At 43.9% G+C, this 20,972-nt stretch overlaps 1 protein-coding gene across 1 annotated transcript in view; it reads left to right on the top strand.

The window, feature by feature from the left end:
* The first annotated feature begins 8,133 nt into the window (after positions 1 to 8,133).
* Positions 8,134 to 20,972, top strand: part of LOC126278668 (uncharacterized) — a 55,533-nt gene continuing 42,694 nt past the window's right edge. Inside the window, exon 1 of the mRNA XM_049978906.1 lies at positions 8,134 to 8,216. The gene's annotated coding sequence lies outside the window, so the exon portion shown is untranslated. The remainder of the gene's footprint in view (positions 8,217 to 20,972) is intronic.

The following is a 20,972-nucleotide window of genomic DNA, read 5'->3' as shown; positions in this document are numbered from 1 at the left end:
AAGTGACTTTGAATGCGGAATGGTAATTGGAGTTTGACGCAGGAGACATTGTTTCGGAAATCGTTAGGGAATTAAACATTGCGAGATCTATGTTGTCAAGAGACGGCCAAGAATACCAAATTTCACGTCTGAAGGCCGTGTGTCGTCTCTCATAAGAGTAATGCCTGAAATCTCTTGTTCTCGGCACTCTCATAACTACGTGGATCTCGGAATATTGAACTCTGACGCTTTCGAAGTAGAATGTCCCATGATTACGACTACGCGTTCAAAGTCTTAATTCCCATCGTGTGACCATAATCGCATCGGAAACCCTTTCACATAAAACACCTGCATGTAAAGGACAGCTCCGCCAACGCACTGCCATTTTATTCCTTATGTCAGAGACACTACAGCCATCTTTATATGTGCATGTCGCTAGCCAATGACAATCACCTTAATGTATATTCTTTGTTCTCCTATGGCTATCTACCGGTGTTCGTCCTTCACAGCCAAGAAAAGAATAACAGCGCGTTGGTCCTGTCTCGACGCATTAGGTGGTGATGTCGCCACAGTTCACATTTCCGCATTGGCCGGACGCACATCGGAGAGACAGAAGTACCATACTGATACCCTGCCTAGACGTCGGTGCTGATATACCCGCATCGCAGTCGACGCTACGTTGCGTGTACGCTGCGGCAATGTCCTCAGAAGGAAACTTTCAGATCGTGCCGTACATGGTGCAGGAAGAGGAAAACCACACTGAATCATTATTTATCCATTCCGCGAAGACTGGAAGCTACACTCATGGAAATGGAAAAAAGAACACATTGACACCGGTGTGTCAGACCCACCATACTTGCTCCGGACACTGCGAGAGGGCTGTACAAGCAATGATGACACGCACGGCACAGCGGACACACCAGGAACCGCGGTGTTGGCCGTCGAATGGCGCTAGCTGCGCAGCATTTGTGCACCGCCACCGTCAGTGTCAGCCAGTTTGCCGTGGCATACGGAGCTCCATCGCAGTCTTTAACACTGGTAGCATGCCGCGACAGCGTGGACGTGAACCGTATGTGCAGTTGACGGACTTTGAGCGAGGTCGTATAGTGGGCATGCGGGAGGCCGGGTGGACGTACCGCCGAATTGCTCAACACGTGGGGCGTGAGGTCTCCACAGTACATCGATGTTGTCGCCAGTGGTCGGCGGAAGGTGCACGTGCCCGTCGACCTGGGACCGGACCGCAGCGACGCACGGATGCACGCCAAGACCGTAGGATCCTATGCAGTGCCGTAGGGGACCGCACCGCCACTTCCCAGCAAATTAGGGACACTGTTGCTCCTGGGGTATCGGCGAGGACCATTCGCAACCGTCTCCATGAAGCTGGGCTACGGTCCCGCACACCGTTAGGCCGTCTTCCGCTCACGCCCCAACATCGTGCAGCCCGCCTCCAGTGGTGTCGCGACAGGCGTGAATGGAGGGACGAATGGAGACGTGTCGTCTTCAGCGATGAGTCGCTTCTGCCTTGGTGCCAATGATGGTCGTATGCGTGTTTGGCGCCATGCAGGTGAGCGCCACAATCAGGACTGCATACGACCGAGGCACACAGGGCCAACACCCGGCATCAATGTGTGGGGAGTAATCTCCTACACTGGCCGTACACCTCTGGTGATCGTCGAGGGGACACTGAATAGTGCACGGTACATCCAAACCGTCATCGAACCCATTGTTCTACCATTCCTAGACCGGCAAGGGAACTTGCTGTTCCAACAGGACAATGCACGTCCGCATGTATCCCGTGCCACCCAATGTGCTCTAGAAGGTGTAAGTCAACTACCCTGGCCAGAAAGATCTCCGGATCTGTCCCCCATTGAGCATGTTTGGGACTGGATGAAGCGTCGTCTCACGAGGTCTGCACGTCCAGCACGAACGCTGGTCCAACTGAGGCGCCAGGTGGAAATGGCATGGCAAGCCGTTCCACAGGACTACATCCAGCATCTCTACAATCGTCTCCATGGGAGAATAGCAGCCTGCATTGCTGCGAAAGGTGGATATACACTATACTAGTGCCGACATTGTGCATGCTCTGTTGCCTGTGTCTATGTGCCTGTGGTTCTGTCAGTGTGATCATGTGATGTATCTGACCCCAGGAATGTGTCAATAAAGTTTTCCCTTCCTGGGACAATGAATTCATGGTGTTCTTATTTCAATTTCCAGGAGTGTATTTTGAATGCCAAAAGTTTTCCTAAATTGTATTAGATTGTTGTTTCTTCGTGTTTCTTTAATTTGTTCACCCTCTGTATATCTGCGGTATGTTGTTTTGTATTATTCTTCCTTCTCTTTTTATTTATTGGTCGTATTTCCCTACCCCACAGGGCTCAAGGCCTGGGAGAGGGGCAAAGCGGTAGAGGCAGTCTTCTTGCAAAAATGAAGTTTCCACTCTCTCTCTCTCTCTCTCAATAATTGTGGCATGTAGCCTACTATTACTGCATCGTGTCCAGGTGTACGTTCCAGAGGCCATTAGGTCACAGACAATAAGTGTGGTGCGGCCAGTGGCTACAAAGCCAGATCGACGAAGTTCAACGTCAGACACCTTCCTGTCTGGCTTGCACCAAAGGACCAGATTCAACACCCCTCCAGAGCATATGTGGGCTTCAACTGTTTGTATGCTAAACTTGTATTTGAAAGTCAACCGTTATGAAACGACTTGGCAAATTAAACCTGTGCCAGACAGGGACTCGAAGATCGGACCTTTGTGTTTTGCAAGCAAGTGCTCTACCAGCTGAAAGAAAGTAGGAGATAAGGTGCTGGCGAAAGTAAGTCTGTGAGGACGGATCATGCTTGGGTAGCTCAGTAGGTAGAACACTTGCCATCGAACTGCACAGGTGCCAAGTTTGAGGTCTGATCCGGCACACACTTTTAATGTACCAGAGAGTATCATATTAATGCAGTTCATTCTGGAGAAAACTGTTGCCTAGTATCTAGTTTTTCGTAAGTACCTCTGGGATTTCATAAGAAGACTGCAAGAAAACAACGTACAGAAAATACACCTGTACTGGTGGGTAGAGCATGTAAAACTTCGCAACTCGCGTTATAGGTGCAAAACGAGTAATGTTTGTTATTTGGCGCACATCAGGATGGTGGTTAAGCTATTACAATACACATCCCAATATGTGGTGGATATGGGCGACTACATACTTACCCTTTCTCACAACACTTCTAAATTAAGTCACAGCAGAGGCAGGGACACAAAACCTCATAAGAAGAAATCGTAGGGGATTGTGGGGTCCACTGAAGAACAGGAGTTACGATAAGCAAGTCAGATCCATTGCTGAGGTAGTTTGGCATTGAGGTCATCACAATAATCTGAAATAAACAATAGTGAGGCAGTATTGTTGCAAAAATGAAGTTTACACTGTCTCACAGTCATGTGGCATGTAGCCTACTATTACTGCATCATGTCCAGGTGCACGAAATCAGACAGTTTTCTCCGCAAAAAAGCCGACAAACGTGTGTAGATAACCTGGAACATAAGAGCTTAACTTCAGGTGAATCATGAATGTGGCACAGAGAACATCCAAATGTACCTTTAACAAACTCGCGCGTTAAAACGATTCATCTTTCCAGAAAAATGAGACAACTGCTACCGGATTCTTTTTTATTATGGAGTCTGGGGTTTAAGGTTTAATTACAAGCGAATAAGTAGACTTATCGAAAATGAGTTACACCAATATTTTTCTTGTTTTATTTTGCGTTAGGTTTTATGGAGCAATATATATATGTTAGGTTTTATGGAGCTATATACGAGCTGCTCACTTCGAAACTATATCGCTTGAAACATATTTGTCCGATGTTAACGATGTTTTCATACCGTTATAGACATACATGTTGGCAACGGAAATCTCAAATTACAGAATTTTTCAACGACCCATAAAGGCGTTCTTAAAATTTTCCTAAAGTAACTGTCTCATCCTAGGATAAACAATAACTTAAAGAGGAGTTTCTTTTGCAGGTCTCTTTTGACTACAAGAAGCTACATCCATCATGACCGTACAGTGTGCTACAGATTTCATAGAGAGTGATATTGAAGACAGGTTCTGTGTGTGCTGGAACTATAGAGTAACAGCGGTGGAATCAGGTGCTACGTTGCCAGTCACAGGTTCGCAGCAACGTCGCATTCATTTCAAGACTGCGCACACTGTTAGAGGTCTAGCACACACACAGAACCAGTCTTAAATATCACTCTTTATAAAAATCCTTATCATACTGTACGGTTACAGTGGTTGCAACTTCTTACAACTATGAAACATTCAAAACAAACTCTTTCTGTTGTGTCTTTATCCTGGGCTGAGCAAAAGTTACTTTAGAAAAATAACATTTTATGGGTGATCGAAATTATTCTATAACTTGAGAGTTGCACTACTAATACTTCTGCCTATAGCCCATTAAAATTTCATTGACGTCGGACAAATAAAAATCAAGGTATATAATTTTGAAGTGAGCAGTTTCTAGCAAAGACACGGGAAAGACAGTTCTTACTACAATCTAAAATTTGTCTCGAACTTCTAAAACAAATTGCCTCGTGTAGCCTAATGCAGAATGAAACAAGAAAAATATTGGTATATCTCATTTTTGGTACAGGCTTACTGGTTTGCTTGTAATTAAAGCTTAAACTCGAATTTTCATAGTAAAAAAAATCGAGAGTACAGTGCAAGTCTTCCTACAGTAAACAACGCAGGCCATAGCCTATGTCAGAAGGAAGTTCATTGTCAGGAGTAGTCGGAGCATATAGCAACTGTAGCAGTTGCGGTTTCACACACAGACGTTCGTGTAGCATGCGGCAGATATTCCCAGAGGTCTCGGGTGTCCAGCCAAATGCGATTGTTGATAGGTGAATAACCTTTCCGTCATCATCAGGTGGTTCTGGTGGGATGGTCTGTCTGCTCATTGTCAGTGTTATTTATGTCAGTCACACGGGCTTAGATTCGCTGCGCCGCCAGTCAGATTTCTATCTTCTTCTCATTTCTGTTCTCTTTGTCAGAGGTTGTGGTTGTGGAGGGTATTGTCACGTTTGGACATTTCTTCCTCTGTTTTGGATGGCGTTTGATGTACTGTTTTTCTGCTGTTTGCTATTCTTTGTGAGAGTTTTTCTTTTTCCTATTGTGTGCAGGAGTAGCGATTTGGGTCTTCTGTGTTTATCTTCCTTGGCCATATTGCCCAAGTGTGTTAATCAGGTAGTTCTGCGAATTCGCCGCCTTGGCATACGAGGCTTCTTCTGCCAAGGCCCGGAAACACGTTGTTAGTGGTTGTATGTCTGCAGCTTCATGTAAGTCTGCCGTGGGGAAGCGAATGGGGATGTGCAAAACTCGGCGTAGCGCTCTGTTTTGTACAGGGCTATCGCAAATGATTGAAGCGATTTCATAAATTCGCTGTAGCTCCATTCATTGACATATGGTCACGACACACTACAGATACGTAGAAAAACTCATAAAGTTTTGTTCGGCTGAAGCCGCACTTCAGGTTTCTGCCGCCAGAGCGCCGTGAGACAAAATGGCGACAGGAGCCGAGAAAGCGTATGTCGTGCTTGAAATGCACTCACATCAGTCAGTCATAACAGTGCAACGACACTTCAGGACGAAGTTCAACAAAGATCCACCAATTGCTAACTCCATTTGGCGATGGTAGCGCTGTTTAAAGCTTCTGGATGCCTCTTAAGGGGAAATAAACAGGGCGGCTTGCAGTGAGCGAAGAAACGGTTGACACCTGCGGGCAAGTTTCACGCGTAGCCCGCGGAAGCCGACGAATAAAGCAAGTAGGGAACTAAACGTATTACAGCCGACGTTTGGAAAATCTTACGGAAAAGGCTAAAGCAGAAGCCTTACCGTTTACAATTGCTGCAAGCCCTGACATCAAATGACAGTCAAACGCTTTGAATTTTCGGCGTGGTTGCAACAGCTCATGGAAGAGGATTCGTTCAGTGCGAAACTTGTTTTCAGTGATGAAGCAACATTTTTTCTTAATGGTGAAGTGAACAGACACAATGTGCGAATCTGCTCGGTAGAGAATCCTCACACATTCGTGCAGCAAATTCGCAATTCTCCAAAAGTTAACGTGTTTTGTGAAATCTCACGGTTTAAAGTTCTGAATCTGGTGTTAACACTTTCCCACATGCGATCTGTTCAAATCACTTTTCACCAACAAAAACAGGCTATTAAAACAGATGACTGCCCAGGGATTCGTCGTCAACGGTATTCAACAGATGGGCAAAGTTGAAAGCAAATTGCCTTTATTCCCCCAAAACAAAAATAGATAATAATGGTAGTGGCTGTGCCTGTCGCCACCGAGCCACTGCACCACAAAAACAAGATGGTGCAGTGCTTCAGGTGTCAGTCGTCACGCACTGCACTATGGCGATAAGATTCAGGAAGTGCACCAAACACCATGACATGAGGTCCTGTACACTGAAACCCACGGACCTACAAATAAGGTGCACGCTTGTGGCAAAAACCACACAGCTGGTTACCAAGGTGTGAGGTCCATAAGACACGCACGACAGGGAAAAGGCGTAAAAGCAGCCACCCCTAGCACACAAAAACAAACCCACCACCACCACCTCTAGAAACACAAAAAATCAAGCACATCAACATATGCAGACACGACTTACATTAAACCAAGACCTGATATGCTGAGCAGTTCCCCATCCCCTCGGATCAGTTCTTAGGCATGATTGTCCAGACCACGAACCAAGGCAAAACATGTAGATCCTCATTGCCCTTCAGGCAGTATTCCAGCAGTCAGTCTCCCCTCCGACTTCACGAGTAACAGAAAACCTCATCTTGGATAGGCAACCAAAAATTCAAGGCCTGACAGTGCACATCTTTAATGCAGTTGGCATTAATAATAAAGTGGTCGAATTCAGAGAGTTCATGAAATAATTATCAATTGACATACGCATGATGGCGGTAACTCACCTCAAGCTGGGAATCAAAGTGACAGTTCCTAATTACAATTGTTAACGTGTAGACAGGCCAACCCAAGGTGGGGGAGTGGCTATATACATAAAGAGGGAGCCCCCCACCACCAGGCATACATACCAGCTACCAATAAAATCCAAGCAGTGGCAATAGAAGTAACCACTGCTACCGGATCCCTAACACAAGCTGCAATCTACCGACACCCAAATGGTGAAGTAGATGAGGGAGATATAACAGCTTTAGGCCAAACAGAAAGCAAACTCCTAATTGGAAGCGACTCCAATGCGAAGCACCCACATTGCAACTCAAGAATAACCTTCAGAGCAGGTGCCAATCACACACTATGGCTAGCAACCAAGATATTCACAAAAAGACGCACTAGCATGCTGCCACTGCATGGCAAGTGGGGTTTGGCCTACAGCCATGCTAAAATGACAGAAGCAGTTTCAAGCAGCAGAAACCCAGGATGAGGAACATGAAGCTGTAGTCCATCAACAAACCAGCAGTCTTCCTCATTGCTGAGGTGGAACCAGAGGATGTGGCAAAAGTAATTAGGTCGCTCCCCACAAAAAAGGCACCAGGACACGACAATGTCACCAACCAATTAGTTAAAAACCTCCCAAATGATCATTGTCCATGAGCGTGTTCATAGCCTTTTTGCTAACTCAAAATATGACCACCTCACGCTTCTCAAACACGACACTTACCACCATATGTGGACTTCAATTCTCTGTTGATATCGATGGGTATCCGTTCCATGCTTCACAGAAAAGAATCAAACTCTGTTGTACACAACCGACATGGGAGTCTCAACCACAGTTTTCAACGACTAAGCAGCACTGTGCTGCAGAGCTACCAGCAGATAAGGCTGGCTCAGTGCATGGAAGGTCCTTTGCTGGGAATTGGTACCTTGATTTAGGATTTACAACTGTAAGGAAATAAAGGCAATGACTTGGTTTGCCTTTGTAGATAATATGGTCAATTTTTATGCATATTTGCCTTTTTTGCGCACATTTTGATGTCTTTTGTATTACACTTTGATAGCACCAGGAGAGACGTGGAGGCAATGTATGGCGTCGGCACACTGGGAATGGCAGCAGTGTATCAAAGGCACACAGAAACCTTGCCACAGGAGCAAGGTCCCGGCACCTACCCTGTCACACAGGAGCAAGTCCCAGGCACAGCTGATAAAAAATACGACTCCACACCACAAACCAGGCTCAGTCCAACCTCAACAACTGGACAAGGCCACCGCAATGAACGCAGGTATGCATTGCTAAACCACTCCAGTGTGGGCACATTCAATTTAGTTTTCCTGGTTTGACCATAATTAGATAGCAGATACATAAATTGGAATAATAGTCTGACAGTTCACAAACTTGACACTTGTTCATAATTTTGTCCTGATTGCACACTGTTATACAGGATAGTTAAAAAAATTCTTGTTTCCAGAAATATATTCCCCATATTGGGGTATTCCCCATATTGGGGTATTCCCCATATTGGGGTATTCCCCATATTGGGGCCTTCAGAACTGTGATATGTCACATGCCTCTCCGAACAAAATAAGAAATTAAGAGTATTTTGTATTTTCATAATGTGCCTTAATTATGTTCTGAAGCTCTAAATGCAGAAATCCATTTCCCACAATGGTGACCCAGATCAATGATTCAGACTGCAGTCTGCATCAGTCCCTCCTCTCTGAACTCCAGTACTTTCTTCTACCGCCTCTCTCATACCTCAGTCACGGCATGTCTTCACCTATCGCAAGGCCCAAAAGACTTGGTTTGTCATGAGGCCCTCTGCCATCAATTTTTCTCCATCTTTGGTGCATCTTTATGGTTGTTGGTCACATATGCTTTGCTTCCATGCAAGTGGGACATAACAAACTGCACATCTTGCCAGTTGACTGTAGCGTTTTCAATGCAGAGTTAGTAACCATCTCTTGAGCATAATCTGTTCCTGCACCAGTGGGTTCTTTCTCATATGCCATGAATCCTCCTTCAGTCTGCAGTGTTAGCATCACCATTCCTTGGGCATGGCTGTTGAGGATTTCCTGTGTGCCCTTAAGCACTATGGATGCTCATTTACCTGCTTCTGGACACTGGGTCACATGAGGATCCAAGAGAATAAATGCACTCGTAGGTAACCCAAACTGGCTACCGGTAACTCAACTCTTGAGATAGGTGTTCCGGAAACAGATCTCGGATACGTGTTACGGCATCACGGTTTAGGAACCTGAAACACAGAATGGCTCACTCAGACCACCAAACTAACTGCAGGTGATAAAGGAGCCTATGAATCTATGAGGTCCTACAGGCAGGTCTCTCACAAGGACTCTGCCATCCTCTGCCTTCACTGCATCAACCATACTCCACTGACTTATGGTCGTCTTCCCTCATCATGAGGAACCATCCCACTGTTGTTGTTGTTGTTCCCATTTGACAGTGGTTTGCAGTTCACTGAACTGTCCCAACCTGTCCACCTGTCAGTGGACTCATTATCTCCCTCACTCACTACCCTTGGTGTTAGGAGACAATGCCTCAGTGGCTGACTTAGTTTTACATTTTATCAATGAAAGAGGCTTTCAACAGTATCTTTAAGGGAGTGCCACTTAACCTTATTGGCCTATTGAGATATTGGCAGAACACTATGTTACATTCTCTGCCCACACCAGGTTGTGGATGTCTGGCTTAGTGGTACACACCAACCCTCTCCCTACCTGCTCTTTCACTCTTCCTCCCCCTCATGCATGGCCTGTTCGACTTATTTGTGTTTCATCTATCTGTTCTCCTGTCTTGCCCTCTCCATGTTGCTAGTCTTTTCTATGCAATTTCTGAGTGGGGTACCTCTAGCAAGTGGTGGGAGTGACAGATGTACATACCTTCATTGCACTCTGCTTTCGGGGGCTTCAGGCTGCTCCTTATATGGTGCATGTCGCCTGCTTTTCTTGCTATGTCTCCCCTGATTTTTTGTCCCTTATCCAGTCATCATTAACCTTCGGTAGACGTTAGCCTTTTCTTCCCTTAGGGGCTCGCCTGAGGTAGGGCATCTCAGGGGTACATGCTCGGAGACCTGTCTAAGAAGGAAGGGACTGATGACCTACTAGTTAAGTCCCTTTAAACATCCTACCTACCATCCAACCACCTAACATTTTGAAGTGATTCCATGTCAGGCACTGAAGATAATACACTAATGATCTTGAATAGTCCCACAATTAGAAATCTGTATGACTGAAATTGGGTGAGTGTGGAAGCCAAGTAATTGGGCCATTTCTACCCATCCAGTGATCAGAAAACATTCGAGAAAGTACTGGCAAGCTGTGCAGCTGGTGTGAGTATAAGCACCGTCATTCAAAAAGTGAGCTAGTCAATGAAAGACCAGTGTAATGTCTTCAAAAGTGTGAAGTATGTTCTTCTTCCAGAAATTTGTGAACATCTGCTCCTTAAGTTTGTTAGCAAGTACATGGAATCAAGCTGACTGCCAATGATAGTGGTCCCTATCTTGAGGGAGAACAGCACTCAGTGAAGAGTTGGAACAGTTACATGTGGGTTTGTGTGTACCCATATATGCATGCTGTGGAGGTTTGTAATGCCGTCTCATGTGTACTATGCTTCATCTGTGAATAGCATTAAACAGGGAAGACTGCTGCGAGAGCTACTGGCAGAAAACAACTTGTGCAGTGTAATCTGCTGGTGACGGCCTGTAAGCCTGACAAATATGGATAAAACTGCTGTTCATGTAACTGTCTCCAGACAGTTGTACCAGAAACATTCACTTGAAACTTTAACCTTCATGTGCTGATGAGTCATGATCACAAAATGCCGAATGTCCAACTGAAGCTGCAAACCTTGGCCATCCTTTCTCAACTCGCATACCAATTTCCCATTGGCAGACACTGTGATGGAGATGTTCAAATGTCATCTAATCTAAAAGCCATCACTGTGGGTACCTATCCTGGTGCAAACTGAGCCCATACAGCATTGTGGTTATTTTAAGTCACCAGTTATCTCTGACTGGTTTGATGTGGCCCAGGGCCCCAGCTTTCGCAGCATCTCCTCCCTCCTTCCATGCTGCATGTCTTTCCCCTCTTGGGGAGCATGACTGGGCTGTTTCTGGAAAAGTATTCTGCATTTTGGCAGTCAACTTCAGAATACTCCTCACCATTTTCTGCCCCTTTTTTTCCCTTTCTTCATTCATCTTTTCATATCCTCCTTCCACTTAGGTGTTTGAGGTTCCTCTTTCTCTTCTTCCTCCCTGCCGCTCTTGCATCTGACATGTAACAGGTGACTCGGTAAAGCATAATTCTGAGCCCTGGGTCGACATGTAGGGTTCTCACATACTCCCTGGTACAGGCCAGTCCAATGGGCAGTGATTGCTCAAACTGCTGCCTTCCCAAACTGGTGATTGGTCCCTCTGCCAGGTGTTTGGGAGGAGTGACCTGAGGTGTGAACAATCACAGGTGGGTGCACCCCCTTCTGAAGGGGTTCCCAGTTGGAATGCACCATTGGGGACAATGGCAACTGGAAGAGATTTTCTCACATTGAGCCAGTCATCTTCACAGTCAATGGCTACTAAACGTACATGGAATGAGGCTAACGATTCTAAGCAACATGGTTCCTTGTGGTTTCACCTACTGAATATGGTCAGTCCTTTGTTACTATAAGTCCCTTTATTATTCAGAAAGGTGTTGATGCAGCCCCCTGTAAAATCATGTTCTTTTTTACGCAATGGCCTTTAACCTTTCAGACTACTCCTGATTCTCCACAGCTATTGCATTTGTGTCAAGGCCCGTCAAATGCTGAATTCTTCTCAAGGTGTTATTTACACTAGGCTGCTCAATGGTCTGACCAAAGCAGAAATTCAAATGTACCTCTCCAATCAGAGTGTCTTTGCACTCCATTGGGTGATGAAAAAGATAGATGGCTCCTTAGCACCCACACACACTGTTGCTCACTGTTGATAGAGTGGTTCTTCCATCAAAGAACAAAGGAGATTATGAAGGTACCATGGTCAGACCGTATATTCTGAACCCAATGCACTCCTACTAGTACTGTCTTTACAACCACATACCACATTCTTGTCGACACCCAGCCAAATGGGTAGCCTGTGACAGGCATGCTCACAAGGGCAATCGTCTGTCTCCTCCTCTCTGCTTCAGGAAATGCAATGGCGACCATTCTGCCTTCTCCCTCGGTTGTTCTGTGTATTTTGATGAGCTTGCTGCCCAGGAGATCAAAGTGAGGGAAAAAGTGCTATACCCCGTTGCTCACAACACTTACAGTACTGTTTTTGCTACAGCTCACTCCATGGAGGACATGGCCACGATGAAATGCAGCCTTAAATTTAGCACCACAGTTGTGACATTGCCCAGCATCATAGTAGTGTGTCCATCTCCTTCTCCATCTGTGCAACACACTACCAAACTATCGCCTCGTGGAGTGAAGTTAACAGCTACACAACTGGCAGGCCAGTGAGGAGAGAAGGAATACTCACATGAGGACTTTCTTTGTCCCTCGAGAAAAAATATTTGAGTATTCTTCTGACTGGAAAGGCTCCAAGTAGTCAAAGAAAGGCAGTCTGTCTTCACTTTTGTTGACTCAAAGATCCTCTTCGACAATGTCGCCATGTGTCACCCTCCACGGCAATGTCTGGGGTCTTTGATCGAATAAAAGGGATTTACGGCTGCTCTTAGAATTGCAGCATCCACTTGTTGCTCCCTTCAGGAAACAAAATTGCATCCTCATGACCATTTTGTGCTCTCGCATTTCCTCGTGATCCATTTGACCTTCCCCAAGGACGGCTTTCCTTCTCCCCATTGGAAGTCACGTGGTGTAACATTTATAGTTGACCCATCTCCTTCAAACTGTTGCCTTTTCCCTTCCTTATTAGACTTTTCCCCTTTGCACCATTTACATCCCTCCGTCATTCAGTGCCACAAAGGCAGACTTCCTTCAGCTTATTGGGCAGCTACCTCACCCATTTCTGCTGCTCACTGACTTTAATGTGCACCATTCCCTTTGGGGCTCCCCAGAATCTGCCTGAGATGTGCCCTCTTGGCTGACCTTACCAATCAACTTAGCATCTTCTGTCTTAACACAGGAGCTCCCATGTTTCTTTCAGGATCCTCACATCTCTCTTCCCATTTGGACCTATCCTTCTGCACTGCCCTTCTTGGCCGTCTCGAGGGGTCCATTCTCTGACATGTACTCAAGCAACCATTGCCTACGTCCTATCAGTTGGCTGACTACTACCCCACCTATGTGCACACCCAAATGGCAGTTTACTAAGGCCAACTAGAGGCCTTACTCCTGCCTGTTAATCTTTGATGAACATTATTTCCCCAGTTGTGATGACCAGGTAGAATACCTTACTTAACTTATCCCTACTGCCGCAGCATGTTCCATTCCTTGCACTTCCTCTTTACCATGCTGTCTCTCAGTCCCTTGGTGGACTGAGGCATGTCACGATGCATTTCACGAGTGAACACATGTGCTCCATGTTTTTAATCGTCATCCTTTGATGGCAAACTGCATTCATTATAAACAGTTGTGTCCACCGTCTTGTAGTGTTCTTTGGGATAGCAAAAAAGTTAGCTGGCTTTCATTCACTACTTCTTTTAACAGTTCCACTCCCTCTTCCAATGTGTGGGCCAACGTCCAACAGCTCTCCAGAACTGAGGTCCATTCCCCAATTTCCAGCCTGATAGTAGCAGACAGTCATAGTGGACCCCCTTGCTATCTCAAATGCCTTGGGCTACCACTTCGCAGAGATTGAGATCCAATATCATCCTGCCCTCCTCCATCAATAATGAGCAGAGGCTCTTCTTAGAATAGTGAGTGCTACAATGACACCTTCACTATGAGGAAACGAGATCGTGCTCTTGCTTCATACTAGTCCTCCACCCCAGGGCCAGATGATGTTAATGTTCTGATGTTGCACCACCTTTCTCCTGCAGGCAAGCACTTCCTGTTTAATACATACAACCACATCTGGGTGGAGGGCACAGTTTCCCAGACACTGGCATGAAGCCAGTCATACCCATACCTAAGCACAGTAAGGGCAAACGTCACCCCATGTCTCACCATCTGTTTTTGCGAGGTGATGGAATGTATGGTTCGTGCCAGGCTGGTATGGTGGCTCAAGTCTCGCAGTTTACTAGGCACTGTGCAATGTGCATTTTGAGGGTGCCTTTCTGCAGTTGACCATCTCGTCACTTTCTACACCCATCTCAGGAATGGATTTCTGCACAAATCCCAGACTTCGGCCCTGTTTTTTGATTTGGTGAAAGCTTACGACACCTGCTGGAGGACTGGTATCCTCTGTACACTCTCCACTTCAGGCTACCATGGCTTCCTGCCCCGTTTCCTTCTGGAATATTTAAAAGACCATGTTTTCAAGGTATGTATGGGTTCTGCCTTGTTGGACAATTTCATACACAAAAATAGTGTGCCTCAGGATTCCATCAGAGCATAATCCTCTTTGCTATTGCCATTAACCCTGTAATGGCCTGTCTCCCGCAGGTCACATCCGCTCCCTTTTTAGTGACGATTTTTCCATCTATTGCAGATCTCCATGGACCTGTCTCATTGAGCACCATCTTCAGGCGCGATATCTCAATCGTCTTTACTCGTGGAGCATCTACAGTGGCTTTTGTTTTTCCACTGACAGAACAGTTTGCATGATTTTCTGGCGACGAAATTATTGGTTTGTTCCCCACCTTGGTCCTCTCATGTGTCGCACATGGCAGCCCACTGTACGTGGTCCCGCAATGTTCCACATGTTCTCAGCGGTGCTTCTTGGGAAGCAAATCGAACCACCCTCCTCCATTTGTACCGGTCTTTCATCTGTTAAAAACTGGACTATGGGTGTCTCATTTATGCATCTGTGCGATCATCCCTCTTATACCCTCTCAATACTGTCCACCATTGTGGCATCCATTTGGTTATCGCACCTTTTACACTAGCCAGGAAGCTGCTCTACTACTGTTGTGACTTTATCCTCAGCAGACATGCATGCCATTTGTCTGCCATGCGTGGCCACCCACCTTTTACCTGCTCCTTTGACATCTCCTTTGATCGTCAGTATGTGGTGCGTCCCTCACATCTATTATCTTCTAGCGTTCACTTTCAGCTCTTGCTCTGGCAGCTTAACCTTGTGCTACTTGCCACATTCCTGATGGATATAAACCCTTCACAAATTTGTCTTCATGCAGTGGCCCATGTTCACCTCATTCGTCATTCACTTCTTAAGGACATGACTCCAGCCTTGCACTATTGTCTTCAGTTTCACGAACTTTGCACGAAACTTCGTGATACTACATTTGTGTGCCCCGATGGGACTAGTGCATCCAACACACATTTTCTGTAAGAACCATGAAGACTAGATAAGCAATGGCTTGTACAGAGGAATATGGGCTCTGTTCTTATCTCACTCCATTTTCAAGTGGAACTGGAAAGGAAAGTCTGTTAGTGGTACAAGGAAAACGCTGCCATTCACGATATGGTGGCTTGTCAATGTAGATGAGCATACAGAAAAAAATTTCTAAGAGACATAATAAGGATAATTTGTCTGGCAACATCACCTGCTTTGCACATGCAGATAGATGAAAAAGTGAGAATGGCTGGCTTGAAGGTAATGTACACTTCGACAAAATAAGCTGTAGCTGGTAAATGGCCCTTGTAATGAGGTAACATGTCTAGCATAATATATCCAAAAGTTTGAAATAGAGTAACACATCATTAATTGAAGTGGTTCCTTGTGGTTGAGCCGTGAATCTAACAGTCAAAAATACAACACATTGTTACGTAGTAACAAAACCCATACTTAAAATCGGAATACAATCAGATCAGGAGTATCTGGACACCACTCTGTAAAACAGATTTGACAACTAGATCTCTTGAGTGGCAGATGTATCAGTATAGGAGGACACAGTGACTCTTGTCCGTAAAGAAGCAGTAACAGCAGAATACATCAGTCTTGAGAGCTCAGTGAGTTTGACATAAACTTGGCACGGGAAGTCATCTGAGTAACAAACCCACAAAAGACATTTCAAACTTCCGAAGTTGACTGTTGACATGATTCTAAAGTAGAAATGCAAAGGACCAACAACTAAAACAAGACCAGACAGACCTCATGTACTGATGAGCAGTGACTGTTGAACATTACAGAGTGTTGTTCTAAAAGGTCACTTAAAATCAGCAGAAGGAATGAGTGAAGCATGCCAAAGTGATGCCTGTAGTCCAGTTTACACAATTACTATGTGTAGAGACTTAATAAGCACGAGATACAATGGTTGACCAGCTCCTCATAAGCCACCCACTTTTGTACACAGTGCTGACTGACTCCACTGGATGGACAGTGAATTACTGGCAACAATTGATTTGGAGAGATGAGTCACACTATGCCCTGTGGCAATCTGAAAGCAGGGTCTGGTTTAAACTGTGCATGGAGAAGATTGATTGTAATCATGTGTAGGTCAACAGTGAAGTACAGAAGTGCTGGTGTTAGTGTGTGGTTATTTTTGGTAGTTAGGATATTGTTCACTTATTGTGTTTAAGAAAACTGCAAATGCAGAATAATATAAACACCCGACAGCACTGTGTACTCTTACAGGGGAACAATTTAGAGACTGATCGTATCAGTGTCTCAATGCACCCTGTCATAAAGCAGCATCTGTGAGGCAATGATATGCAGACAATAACATTCCTGAAATGGGCCAGCCTATCTAGAGTCCCAGCTCAAACCCAATGGTACAACTTTGGAATGAGTTCAAACATTGACTTTGCTCCTGATACAAGTATCCCACATTCAAAAGTTTTCTGATTTTGGCTCTTGAAGGAGATTGGGCAGCCATTCCTCCACACGCATTGAGATATTTCTTAGACGGTGTCCCCAGCAGAGTTAAAACCTTCATGATGACAGTGTGTGGACATGTCCCATATTAATGTTCTATATTGGGGGTCTTGATACTTTCGATCAGAATGTTTAACACTATTAAAAGTTTTACACTACCTGTTAACAGAAAACTTTCTACCAGTGCAAGGTAATTAAAACAAGATTTTGCATGAATGGTACTTAAATGAAACAACAAACAATTTGTGTAGGATTTGATGGCTGACAGCACATATGTCAAGTCTCATATTTAAATTTATATGCTCATTTAAACACTGTGAAACTGTTGTAACTAATGACTGTTAGTAACCTATTTTAAACTATTGTATTTGTGATGCTAGACAGTTTTTACATCACTAACACCTTCTGCTGGTTGTAACTCATGTGGCATAAGTACGAAGTCTGTTCAAAAAAATTCCAGAACTTTGGCCACAACATTTTTCTACACTTACTTTTTACTTGCAGTGCATGGTCTCCTTCAAAAAACTCGACTCCACAATTGATACACTGCTGCCAACACAGTTTACACTTCCAGAAGCAGTCTTGATATTCTCATGCTGGGTCATGCCAGAGGCTATCTGTGAATTTTCTTTTATCTCATCTATCGTTGCAAGTCTTCATCCTTTCAATGGGGTTTTGAACTTTGGAAATAAAAAAGTCCACAGGGGTCAGATCTGGAGAATGAGGATTGAGACAGCACAGGGATTTCATTTTTTGTGCAATAGTCACGCACCAACAGGGACAAATGTGTGGGTACTTCATAATGATGCAACAGCCGTGAACTGTCCCACCACATTTCAGGCAGTTTCCTTCTCACCTTTTCTTGTATGTATTGCAATACATCCCAGTAGCACCATCGATTAACAGTTTGTCCCTTTGGCATAAATCCGTGATGAACTAATCCTTCAATGTCAAAGAAAACTACTTCATGAGTTTTTTTTAAAAAAAGAACCTTTCATGACCGTGAAAATTGAAGCTTGGTCTCAACACTATAACTTTAGACCCTTGTCACATAATGAGTTAAGATTCTCTCAAGGAACATCTTATTCTCATCTTCCCAAATTGTCAGGCAAAGGCCTTTCTGGTCTTAACTCATGAGCCATGGGACAAACTTGGCAGCAACACAGTGCATTCAGAATGCATTTGGTCCTCAAACTCATATTAGAATACTTTCAATAATATTTTATGGCTGTCAGCTATGTTGTTGTTATTACGTACTCTGACTTGTTTCTTCAGAATTGGCCTCAGCCGACTGAACCTATTATTGTTAGGTCAGTCTTCTTTTATCTGGTGGCAATAAGCAGAAACCATTCATACTGTGAATTATTGTATGTGTGATCACAATGGACAATTATGAATATAAATGTCAAATAGGTCACAGTTCTGATTTGCTACTTTAGATTTATATATAAATTCGACTAAAGTAGGAATGTTTGGCATTGGACTCAGCCGGGAGACTGGTTGGGAACACCTTATAACACTACCAGTTACTACTACAATATCAATAAACCAATAACGTTAATGCCTATGAAAGGAATTTAATTTGATACCTTTCCGTTACATACAGTCACAGTCAAACTTTTTTCATTATCCAAAAGGTTGTTTGATAGGAAGCAGTAACCAGACTAGCAAAAATAGAACCAAGGTTCCAATGGTTAGAATGCAAAAATGACATAAAGGAAGCCACCAGCCTCATCAGGCAAATTGGCATAAAGTATTTATACTGTACGTCAAAAAAAAGAAAAAGAAAGAAAGAAATACTACTGTATAAGACTAGCACAATCTAGCATGCCTCGAACACATTTGCAATGAGCAACATAGGCGGAACTTCAAAATACTCTGGCAATAAACAGTGTCTCACTGTACACTGAAGTGCCAAAGAAACTGGTATAGGCATACATATTCAAATGAAGAGATCATTAAACAGGCATAATATGGTGCTTTGTTGGGCAATGCCTAGATAAGACAAGTGTCTGATTGGTTACTGCTGATAGAATGGCAGGCTATCAAGATGTGAGTGAGTTTGAATGTGGTGTTCTAGTCAGCGTATGCAATGGGACACAGCATGTCCGAGGTAGCGATGAAGTGGGGATTTTCCCATATGACCATTTCATGAGTGTTCCATGAATATCAGGAATCCAGTAAAATATCAAATCTCTGACATCGCTGCGACTGGAGAAAGATTGTGCAAGAATGGGACCAATGATGACTGAAGAGAATTCTTCAACATGACAGAAGTCAACCCTTCTGCAAATTGCTGCAGATTTAAATGCTGGGTGATCAGAAAGGTTCGGCGAAACACTGATATGGGCTTTTGGAGCTGAAGGCTCACTTATGCACCCTTGAGGACTGCATGACACAAACCTTTATGCCTTGCCTGGGCCCATCAACACTGACATTGGACTGTTGATGACTGGAAACATGTTGCTTGATTACAAGAGTCCCATTTCAAATTCTACCGAGTGGGTGGACATGCATGTGTATGGAGATAACCTCATGAATCCATGGACCCTGCATGTCAGCAGGAGATTGTTCAAGCTTATGGAGGTTCTATAATAGTGTGGGGCATGTGCAGTTGAGGTGATAAGACACCTGATACATCTAGTTATGACTCTGACAGTTGACACATACGTAAGCATCCTGTCTAATCATGTACATCCATTCACGTCCATTGTGCATTCCGATGGACTTGGGTAATTCAGCAGGGGAATGCAACACCCCACCCACCCAGAATTGCTGCAGAGTGGCTCCAGGAACACTCTTCTGAGTTTAAACACTTCTGATGGCCACCAGACTCCAGAGACATGAACATTATTCAGCATATCTGGGATGCCTTGCAATGTGCTGTTCAGAAGAGATCTCAATCCCCTTGTGTGCTACAGATTGATGGAAAGCCCTGCAGGATTCATGGTGTCATTTCTCTTCAGCACTACTTCAGTCATTAGCTAAGTCCATCCCATGCCATGTTGCGGTACTTCCGCATGCTCACAGGGCCGTACAGTGTTAGGCAGGTGTACCAGTTTCTTTGGATTTTCAGTGTACATTACTTATATTTTAAGCACTCAAAGGCTAATGTTCATTCCAGTGCCACTACATGGAGGAGGGCCACTATTACTTTGGACAAGAGCTTTCAGCATAAAATAGAGAAACACTGGCTTAGAATTCATCTATAGATGATTGTGTTAAATGATCTGCTTACTGTTCTCATTGGCAGGATTTACTACTTCGTATTAAGCTTATATGAAACATGAGGTCCCTGAATCTGATGTAAACTGAAAAATTGTAGTCGGTTAAGCTCTAAAGAACACACAAGCTATTAAACTGACTGCTGCAGTTAAGTACTTTTACTGAAATAATAGCTGTAGTAGTGGCTCAATATGTTTTGTGGCAACCCAGAAACTGCGCTATCAGTTTACTGAAGACAGAACTAAACACTTCGAGCAAGACACAATACAGAAACAATTTTAAACACAAATACACAAAGAAAAAAATTTTTTACTGACAAGTGAAGCAGATACTCATTAAGTTAGCCTTTAAACTGCAATTACAAATAAGAACTTACTTATTGTTGCATTCATTGACTTCTAATGCTCATCATAAACTTTAGTAAAGTACTTAGTTCTCTTCTTTATTTCTACAGTTACGTTAAGTATTGGCGCAACACTTACAAAAATTTATGTGGAATATTTCAGAAACAAATAACTGGACACGTAAAGAATTTAATACTCAAAAAAAAGTTAATGAATGCTATTAAAGCAATAAATACTTTCCAGTTCAAGAAAATAGGTATTAGGATTGATTCAGTGTTCTCAACACAAAGTTGAACTAAAAACAATTATTATTTATAAAAAAAGAGCAACTAATTGGCCCATGAAGGTGGAACTTAATTATGGCTCTTGCTGTATTAAAGCTCTGAAAACTATATTCTTGGAATTGGATTATCGCAATTCGTAACTAAACAGTAAATTCTATGAACAATTTGCCGGTTACCTTCCACATCCAAGGCACTACCATTCAATCTTGTTGCTTGCTAGTCTCATTCAGCATACAAGATGTGAGCAGTTTGCATGCTAACAATGACTGACTATGGTACAGACTAATGGGATTTCTACATAGATATGGTAATTG

Source organism: Schistocerca gregaria, chromosome 6 (assembly GCF_023897955.1).
Source record: "Schistocerca gregaria isolate iqSchGreg1 chromosome 6, iqSchGreg1.2, whole genome shotgun sequence".
Classification (NCBI taxonomy): domain Eukaryota; kingdom Metazoa; phylum Arthropoda; class Insecta; order Orthoptera; family Acrididae; genus Schistocerca; species Schistocerca gregaria.
This window is presented reverse-complemented; position numbering and strand designations above follow the sequence as displayed.